The sequence below is a fragment of the Seriola dumerili genome, unplaced genomic scaffold, assembly GCF_002260705.1.
Source record: "Seriola dumerili isolate Sdu_G_001 unplaced genomic scaffold, Sdu_1.0 BDQW01000433.1, whole genome shotgun sequence".
NCBI classification, from domain to species: domain Eukaryota; kingdom Metazoa; phylum Chordata; class Actinopteri; order Carangiformes; family Carangidae; genus Seriola; species Seriola dumerili.
In genome coordinates this window covers 603352-614159 of record NW_019174688.1, presented here as the reverse complement: position 1 = coordinate 614159, position 10808 = coordinate 603352, and positions in this window count along the sequence as shown.

Sequence of the window (10808 nt, the reverse complement as noted above, 5' to 3'; positions counted from 1 at the left end):
CAATTTACCTTAAGCAGTTCCTACAATAAGTAATTTACATTGCTGTTTAAATGTATTGTTAGCCTCCTGCTCTGAGACTCATTCCATAAAACATGAAGCCAACTGCCACCGACAGATTATATTCCAATTCAAACACACACACTTACTCACACATACACAGACATCACTTAACCACACAATAGCCTTCCTTGTTTAAGAGTGTCTGTGTCTACATGGAGTTCTGAGGGCAAGCTCACAACGCTGCCTATCACAGACTCATTAAATCTCACTGACACAAAGGAGGCATTTTGCTCTGGAGCTGCCTATTAGCACCGCCCGCATCGTCCTCGCCAAGCATGCCTTGTCATCTCAGGCATCTACATACACACAGAACTAGGACTGGGTCATAGCACGATATACACCATGAGAAGATATAAAGCGTCAACTCTCAAGAGATTTCTCAATACTGTTTATAGGGATGTAGCTTCTTCATTAATATTTCTGGGTGGATTTGGCCATTGTGGGCAGTGATGAAAACCAATCAGCGGGATTGCTTTATTGCATGATAGGAATAATTTTTGCATAGATGTGAAGAATCTTAATTCAATGTGTATGTAACTTGTTGGATTAGTCAAAATTTCAAAACTTCCTGCCTGGTTATTTTATGCATGCAACAGATTTTCCAGATGATTTACAATATTTAAAATTAGAAAATAGAGCCTGACTAAATTAATAATCTAGGCCAGTGTATAATTCACTTCGATATACCAATATTGGCACATATGTCGGCAAATCAGTCAGAAGGAATTGCAGAACAGAATTGCTGCTTTTAATTTACACATTAGTAATGTTGGATTTGAAAAATGTTTGTTGGTGTGGTGTGTTTATGTTAAAAAATGAAAATCAGCCGATATATTGTTAATGGTTTTTTTTTTTTCAAGCTTGCATATATCGATATCAGTATCTGCCTTTAAAGTCACACTACAAGGGCCTTTGAGCTTGAGGAACACGACTTTGAGTCAATGGTGTGGCAGCGAGAAGACTAATCTGGTATATTTAGAAACTTCTAACCAGCTGAACAAATGACACAACTGACAGTGCAGGTATTATGCAATCACACACTTACACCTCTCCCAAGTGAGATTTATCAGTTCCAGTGGCTCACATCACAATCGATTCTTAACTTTAATGAGACGGACACGCATCCTGTCTGGACTAGGCCTCGTCTAATTGGTGACTAATGTCGCTGTGCTTTTCTCTTCCATATGTAGTTCAAGTCCTACTCTGCCTTGTATAGAGTGGGGGAGGGGATGTGGTAGACAGACAGGCAGGCCAATCTTCCAGATGTACGGGGCCGCCCAAAAGGGTGCAGCCTGGCTCTCTATACCATACACTTCCCGGTGGCACTACAGGACAGCAGGAGAGGAGGAGGGGGTACACACACAGACCAAATCCTCTTTAGCCCTCCCATTGTTTGTGTCCAGTGACCAATAACTGTGCTGCACACTATTACTAATCCTGCCTACCCTTCCCCCCACAAGACCCCCCATAGGCCTGTTCCCTAGGTCACCACACACACACATATGCACACACCGGTATGCATCGATGCTCACGGGCTCCTCTGGGTCTTTTAATGCTCTGTCATCTCAATTCTGATTGTCAGGAAACAGACATGCTCCTAATGGACCAGCTGAGCTTGTGTCTGCTGCCTACTCCATTTTGTGTTGCCTATCTAACATCTCTGCTATCAGCCAGCTGAGCAGGACCATCCTGCATCATGACTGATTGAGACAGCGGCAGCTACACCACAGGATCTCTCAATATAGCATCAATCTCTCATAATACTAAGCATATTTCTTTTTCACTGTGGAGGTAATTAGATGAAATATTGCTGTACTGTTAGAAATCTGCCCCCAATACTCCATAATTAGTGTCTCTAATGAGCTAAATTATAGATGAAGGAGGCCACCCTCTAGCAAGAGTGAGCTCGTGAAGAGCTGCTGGATCAGGTGCAAACGCCAGGGCTGGGGTGGAATCAGGATCTGATTTAAAGTTTATTTATAAGACTTTTAATTGAATCTAATGTTCCCACAGGAAGATAATTTGAAATTTGAAGAGCTTTGATTTGACTCAGTGAATTTCACTCAAGGGAAAGAGGATGAGAACACATTTAAATTGACTTCAGAGGGACCAAGCGACTTGCATTTTGATGAAATTTAATATTTTATATGCTTAAATTTAAGGAACACTAACAGTCGGAGCTGCATTTATTAATAGTGTTCATTAAAATCATTAAAAAAACGTTTGAACTGATTAACTAACCCATTGTCTTAATTAATACTAACACCGAAACTCATTGCAACTCCTCCCTACCCCAAGTCATCGGGGTTAAAAAGATATTTTCAGGAATTTGTCTGGATACCAAAGGCTTGCCAGTGATGCTGCAGTGCTGCTGTGCGAGTGTTAGTGTGTGTATATGTGTATAATGAAATGAGACAAGAGAGCTGAATGGGGAAGAGCTTGCAGAGGAGGAGGAGGAGAAGGAGGAGGTTATAGTATATAAATAGCTACATGTGCTCAGGATGCAGGGACTCATTAGTTAGCCTTTACAGACAAGCTCATATCTATTTCTGTTCACAGTGTACTACACACGACATGCATATGCACATGTGCAAACATGTGTGCACGGCTACAAACACGCACAGTACTACATTTACAAGCTAGCTTTTAAGACAACAGAGAATGATTTCATTTATTTTGAGTACATTCACTGCCCCTTCCTAATCAATATTGGTGACTGACTGATGAGTAACACGAGTTCGACAATAACTTTACCTTGTAGGAATACTAGGACATAAAGAAAGCATGTTTCCTGGGTACTGAGAGAAGGCTTAAGGAATTAGAAGGAGTTTAGAGTTAATCAGCCCCCAAGTGACCAAATAAGATTATCTCCATCTATCTACCTGCCTACACTATCTATCTCACTGTCTCCTCCACTCTGGTTCTCTGTCTCTCTCTATGTCTCTCAGTCTGTGTGCATCTCTGTGTGTGGGAGAGGGAGAAGAGCTGGCAGAAGGACAGAGGCAATCAGCTGTGCTGATTCATGGTTTTATGCGGGGCCCCGCCTACCTGGCTGAAAATCAACAGAAATGAACTGAAGGCCAAGATATCAGTCCTCTGACCACATGGTGGCTCCTATTAACCTCTCTAAGTAAACACAGACACACATGCCAACATACACACTAACACGTGTGTGGCTGTTCATATTTTCAGTTAACACACACAAACCTGCCTAGCAACATCACGAACACATACAAAATGGGCAAACACTGAAGTCATTATAGCACACGCTTATGATCGTATGTTCTAAAATAACACTGCATCCTTTCAAGATTAAAGAAACATGTGTAGAGGGAATTAAAAAAGTGATCAAACTTTGAACGAAACACTGTAATCTGTGACACCATCTCTCTTGTGTGAACTGGGGGATACTCAACCAAAAAGAATTAGGCTACACAGGTTTATTTGAGTCTCGTTCTCTGTGTAAATCTATACCAAACCCAGTGCTAAAATAATCAATACACACAGATGGTCTCTGAGCCTGATGCTGTAACATGAACCAACATGGGAAAAGAATGAAGTAGCTTCATTGATTTACTGTGATGGCCCTGAAAGCAATTCTGAATCCACTTCCAACATCACCTCAGCCAAAGCCCTTATTTGTACATCAGTACACATTATGAAAAAAGTGTCCTTTTCTTATATTGGATGCACACAAAGTCCAGATCTCATTCATTTATTCCTTCAGGTTCTAAGTGGAGTACTGTATTGTTACTCAATTTATGATATAGAAATTAAAATAATTCTTCAATTGGATCTTAGAATTATTTGTGTGAATAGGAAGTTTGATTTCTTTGGCTGAGTCTTAAAATGAGTCAAATTCACAGATTCTCTCATTCATGAAGAAAAGAGCATAGGAATCTGTTGTGGAGTCCGTTGCCTATTTAGTAATGCTCACACAACAGAGTAGTAGTCTAACTGCTCGAATGCATCATAACTCCCAAAAGAGGATTAACACCAGCAAGCTCTTCTGGGACCTTGGTGACCTCACTCTCACACAGCGGAGCCAAAAACACCCTTCAACATCACTTCAGCAGCTCTGTGTTCACAACACTGCTGATTCAGCAGTACAGGAGAGCACCCAGGTCTTATCTCTGCCATTTTTTAACCTCTATGTTTACTTCTGTTGCTCGTGCAAGCACTTGCCAGTCCAACTGCATTAATGCTGCCTCTGTCTCATCCTTCCTACGTCATATCTGCAGCGCTTCATAAAAGATTATCTGACTATAAATATCCAGAAGTATCATCAATGGATATGAGGCTTATTGGATGAGTTTCTCCTAAGTGCGTTACGGGTAGTACAGGCATGTGCGCGCATAGGAACAGACACATATTCACATATGTCGCCCTCCAGCAAAGATGGATATTTTTAACCCATTCACTCCTCTTGGGGTAAAAGCAAGTCATGTCAAGCAGAAAATGAAATCCAAAAGCAGAGCTATCTCTGAAACTGCACAAAAAAAAGCAACAAACGTGTGAATCTCAGCAGACACATTCTTGGAAATAGCGGGGAATAACATGCTGACACAAGGAAACACACATGCATCATCTGGAACAATATGTATGATTTAGGGTAATGAAATACGACAATAACATCACTTCCTGACAGTTCATGATTTCAATTTAGGATTTTTTTTCCTCTTGTACTGAATGTTATCTATACTGTATGTATACTTTATGTGAAGATAAGCCATTGCTGGACAGAAAGCACTGAGGCTGAACAGAAAACATGTACTTTTTCCCCATATAGTCATCATCATTTACCTTACTTTATTAGACATTGCATAATAATAACAATTATCATTATTATTATTATTGATAATAATAACAATACCGCTTACTCTGTGTACTCTTGATACAAAAACAAACAATTTTGTAAAAGTGACTTTTACATACAATATGTGTAAACTGTGCACCCTCTTTTAGAAGCGTGATAACTTGCCTGCCCATTCATTTTCACAAAAACAACTGAAACACATGACGAAAACACATCGCTGCCTCCGCTAACACGGGCCACTTTTGATTCATGGGGATGTTGTTATACTGCTACTCGGCTATTTTATATTGGGAAATAAATAGGCTATACAATTTTAATTTTGCTTTAACAAATCATTGTTTAACTGTCGCATGGTAACAGAGCGTAATACGACTTCAATTCCAAACTTTTTTTTTTTTCAATTAAACCTTTAAAGAGTAATGGGCTGTATCGGATCAACGTGCCAGGGTATTTAAACAATCTGTGTATGAAAATGGCGCCGAATGAACAACAAAACAAATAAACACTAACTCATCCCCTTCGCGCAAGGAACAGAAATCTTAAATTTGGCTTACCTACTCTAGGATTAGCATCAATGGGAAAGCAAACAGCACAAAATCCGACAAAATCCTATATTCCGCACGTTCAGAGGAGAAACAATGTTGCGGAGACACACATGCTTTGTTGTGCTGAGCGTGTCCGATGCTCGTAAAGGGGTGGAGTCTCACACTGAGGCTTGGACTTCAGTTGACCAACTGAGAACCTACCAGCATGTCTCACAACCGCATGCCCAGGTGGAGGGGAAGGGCACAGCCTTCATGTAATGCTGATCAGAACTGTTCACGCCTCTAAATATATTTCTGTGTTATAGAAATATAGATTTAATATGAAAGCGCAGCAGTAATCTAAGACAGAAAAACACAGGAGTATCCCATTAACTGTCAAAATCTGCAGATAAATTACTGACTTCTACCAACATCTGTGTATATTTTCTTCTACTGACAAGGAAATATTTACATAAATTGTCCACTTTTAAATCACAACTCATCACTATGTTGGAACAATACACAAAGCCTCATTACAAAAATTCCCAACAGGCGTGGAGGAAGGCATGCCAAAGAGTACAGTCATTAACACAGTACAATGTCCAGAAAGAGGTGGGAGACAGAGAGGCAACAGGAATACTCTTGAGAGTCTTGCCCAGTCTTTTCAAGCACCAACGCGGTGCATTCATCTGCACAGTATGAGGGTGTCAGGACTACAACCCTGAGCCAATTGGCGGCATACTGACAGAGGCACAGTTTTAAATTCACGAGGAAACAAGTACCAGCTGAAAATGGCATGTCCAACAGCAGACCATCTTAATTGAACTCAAATTCAAAGATTCACATGTGCATCTGATCACATGCACATACACACACATACAAGCTGTCTTTATGGACCCAGGCATGGTCCCCACCCATCTGCCTGACCCCATTAGGGCCATACGGCTCACAGGCGGGGTGGGGGGTAAAAGGGGGTTCATTATTCTCTAAACCACACGGGGTAAGGCACCATCACCTTTGTCTCACTGAGACAAGTTCATGTGGCATGCACAGCAGTGTCACATGTCATTTCTTGGCAATTTATCTGCTATTCTTGTCAGGCAGTCTTACCAGTTCAAAGGTTACTCCACAAATCCGATGATCTAGATTGTTATAAAGTCCAAAGCAGTTAACAATAAAAATGAGAGACACCAAATGAAATGAGAGGGAAACAGAAAATATCTCTCAAACATGGTAAGAGTTCATAATGGCCTTTTTCTTCTTTAGACTTTGACCTGCAGAGCAAAGTGACGACATATCAGCAGCACAGCATCGCTCAGCCTGGTGGTGTTAAACATTGACTGAAAAATAACACATTTAAAGGAAGAATCCGACTTTTTACTTTCAGATGGATTGAGAGAGTCAGAAAGACATAGGCAGAGCGAGGCAGAGAAACAAAGACTATATGTAACTACTCGCGTTGCCTCCAGTTGCTTAGGAACCCCTGCCCTGCCCTGTGCCTACTGCAAGGAGCAGGTGTTGAGCTGGACCCAGGAGAGGGAGGAGAGACAGAAAAGAGAGGGGAGGAGAAGAGGAGCGGCACTCACAGACCCACAGTCCCTCGAGACAGTGACAGACTGGAACCACAGACTCTGAGACGACCCACTCACACAGCAGACACACCCAAAACACTGATGTACAGTTTCTGTTTCCCCCGCCACTCTTCCACATTTGTTCAAAAGCATGGGCAGACACGCACATGCGATGGTGCAGTGCATTACTCCAGATGAGTGCATGGGGGTTATGTTTGTTTGGAACATCTTTATCCTCTCTGGCTCCATCGCTGAATGATTACATAATGTCCCATACCACTTCCATCAAATTCATCTCTCTTTGACTTTCAGTGCTGCATCTGGGTACGCATCACACACACCGTGCCGCCTTTCCTTAACGTAAAACAACATGTGCAGCTTTGAAAATGCTTTGAATATGAATTTTGAGTGCATTAATGGCAGCATGGTTGCAGGGGTTTTTATTTGTGCTCAGAATTGGAGCTCTCAAGACCACTGATGGGATAGATGGTAGCAGGGCATCAATATTCATAGTGCACCATTATGTTATTAAGAATTTATGAACCAGGAATGTTCCATGTTTCCGCCCTTTTCTGCCAGCAGACATGCTGCCCCTACTTCTGGTTTTAGGCCAAGTTTGAATTCTCTCACACCTTAAAGATTTTAATTTACAACGAATCATGTTTATAAAGGGAAGAGTCTGGATATTATGTTTCATAGATTAAATGCGTCCTGTGCTACAAAAAGAATAGGACAGGACAATTTTCTTAAAAAATTACTCATATTTTTTTGCAGCTAGTAAAACTGTCATAAACATTTGCATCCACAAACAATGCAAAGTGGTCGCACAGATTGGAAATGGAATGCTTACATGAATATGCAAACACTGGGATCTCTTCTGAGACTTAAACCACTCTTGAAAAGACATTGTACCAAGCCCCGGAGCTCACAGCACATTGAATAAATTGTAGCCGACATTCTAGGCCACCTAAGTACATGCTGCACTGTGGTTTATCAGCTGACGCTACTGTAAAAGGCCAAGTTTTATTAGTTTACACTGCCACCTGGTGGAGAGATGGTGAAGAATTAACTTTTCACATACAGCTAAAGTCACTGTAGTGGGACTGGTGTAAAAACTGGTTATATATCTATACTTTACAAATGTTTAAGACTGCACCACAATTACACTTCTAATGGCTCCTCTACACTGACACTTTTCAATTACACAGTCCAGTCTGGATATGAATATGTGTAATTTCAGTCTTCTTAAAAAAAAAAAAAAAAAAACTCGATGGTGAAAGCTTATTATCTGTCATGAGAGACAGAATCCCCACCAATCCTACTCTAACTTAACACAGAGCTGTAATGCACGCTGGGAGCATGTGTTCACGAGAGATAAAGATGTGTTTGCGTCCAGATGCCTGAGGGTGACACGGTCACATTACCCCTCCCAAAACTAGTCTGATGTGGGCACCAGCAGGTCAAAAAAAAAACAGTGTACCATAAATTCAGCTACAAGCTCTCATTGGGATTCCTTCACAATGTCTTGTTTGAATCTGTTTGACCCCAAACATTCAAAAGGATGTCATGGATTTTTAATTGTAACTCGATAATAAAATAAAGTACTCCTTTTTTTTCTGGGATATAAAGAAATAGTCAAGGATAAGAAATATCAGTCATCTTTTCACACAGTTAAATGAAGGATTATAATAGAAGACTCTTTTTAACCAGGCACAACTACATTGAATACATGAATGAAGAAGATACAGATGGAGTCTACAAAGAAGAGGGGCCCAATTTGCACAAAAGAAGAATTGTCACCCTGTATGTGCTGGATGCAAAACATCAGTGCAATGCCCTCAAAACAATCCTTGAATGCAACAGTTCAGTGGGATCATTACTGCAACAATAGCGCAAATGCCTTTTTTTCATACAGCTTAAATGGTATTTGATACTCACGTCATGTGCATGTAGAAGGTCATTGTACAATGCATGGTCAGTCCCGGACAGTGTGACCAGGTCAGAGGAAAACAGAGAGACAGAAAGAGAGTGTGTCAGTGCAGTAAAATACTTATTTTATCTATGTAACAAGACACACAATAGAGAGTTCAATTGAGCAGGTGACAGCACACAGACTCAAGGAGATGCACAGAATTCAGATGAACATCTATTTGGCATACAAATTACAAATTAACAAATTACTTATGCTGCACTGTATGTCGTGAAAAGGTGGTGTGAGCACATACACAACTACTAATTAATCACATAACGTTACATGAATAGTTATGTTAGAGTATAGCATATGGTGCTAGCATGTTTTTGAGAACAGAAAAGCAAAGGGGAAAACAATGGAACAAGGTTATAGTTGACAAATCAGTAAAGTCAATTAATATTACCACTGGTTTTCTTTTAGAGCTCTAACTCTATTACCTGCATAATAAACAGACCTATACAACTAACATAATTCATATAGGACTGCTGTTTGGCCTCGAAAGTCTTGTTTTGGGTAATTTGCCTACATAGGTGTATCTGGTTTATGAAGTGTTTGGGGCCCAGAGTCTCTGTGCTGAAGAAAGCAACCTTACAACAAACCTTCTGCAGACATTTCTGACCATTTTTATCATGTACTCGAAAAACTGCAGAAGGTTAGGAGTCCTGTCTGTTATTTTAAATGTAGGCTAACAGCACAAACATCCCTGACCTCGTCGTATTTGACATAATCCCTCTAAATACGGCGCAGTGAACTGTAAACGAACTGCTGCCGTGTGTAAACGGGAAATGAAAGAAAAAAACTCGCTGGAAAAAAGGTGTGTGATATAAAGACAATGACAGTGTCAGAGTAAGCGAGTCATACCTGAGCAGACAGATGTCTCCTCTGTGTGTTTCCTCCACCTTTAGTTTGATGCCATAGTTCCGGTGTTTCCCTTCAGAGCAACTTGGAGACTATCGATCAGGTTTCCACACACAGAGGGAGAGGGAGGCGGTGACGCAGCTACAATGACGAAGCACTAAGTAGTGATGGGTGGAGATCAGAGGTGGGAGCATTACTTCAAAATCACATGGATTACTCTTTCTTTTATTTAAGTAACGATACTGGTAGCCCCCGAGGAAGCAAAATGCACCAAAGCAAGGCATTTCTGTTGGCCATTACAGGGGAATCAGGTGCAGTATACTTCCTGCAGCGCAGTGGTCGTTAGTGGGAGATTCCAAACTGCCTGAAAATAGACAGGGACTAAGGAGAAGTTAAGAGAATAGTGCCCAATGCAAAACAGGTGCAGCTTTCCTGCTGCATGGCTCTATATTTACATGAGTCGTTTGAGTATCAGGGCCCGGGCATTAGAGGAATGTATGGTCAAACATTAAACTTCAGTTCAACTGCTTCCACCTTTTCTGCCAGTTTCACAGTGAGCCATCACAAACAAGTCTGATATCAGCAAAGTCACACAGCCACCCCACCTCCCCTGTATGTATAGCCATGTGTGGTCTGCACACGTCTTCACTGGTGGATCCACTAAGAGGCGCTGCTGTGTGTGAGGTTGCTGTCTATTATTTTAAGGAAACAATGTGCATCAAAGTACACGCATTTCTGTGATCATGGGCAACCCTAGAGAGAAACTAATTTCTTACAATTGTTACTGCAACAACTACTTCCTGAACCTGAACATGAACCAAGGATTAATAATTGATACTATCTGCTCTCTATATCTGATCAGTCACTTCATGTTCCTGGTTGGTTAGAAATAAAAGGGATGTCACGCAACCATGTGACAAATTATTACTTCCTTTTGAACACATTACTTTCTATTTTTGTGTCCCCTCAATAAAAGTGGTAGAATGCATTATACATTCACAATGACC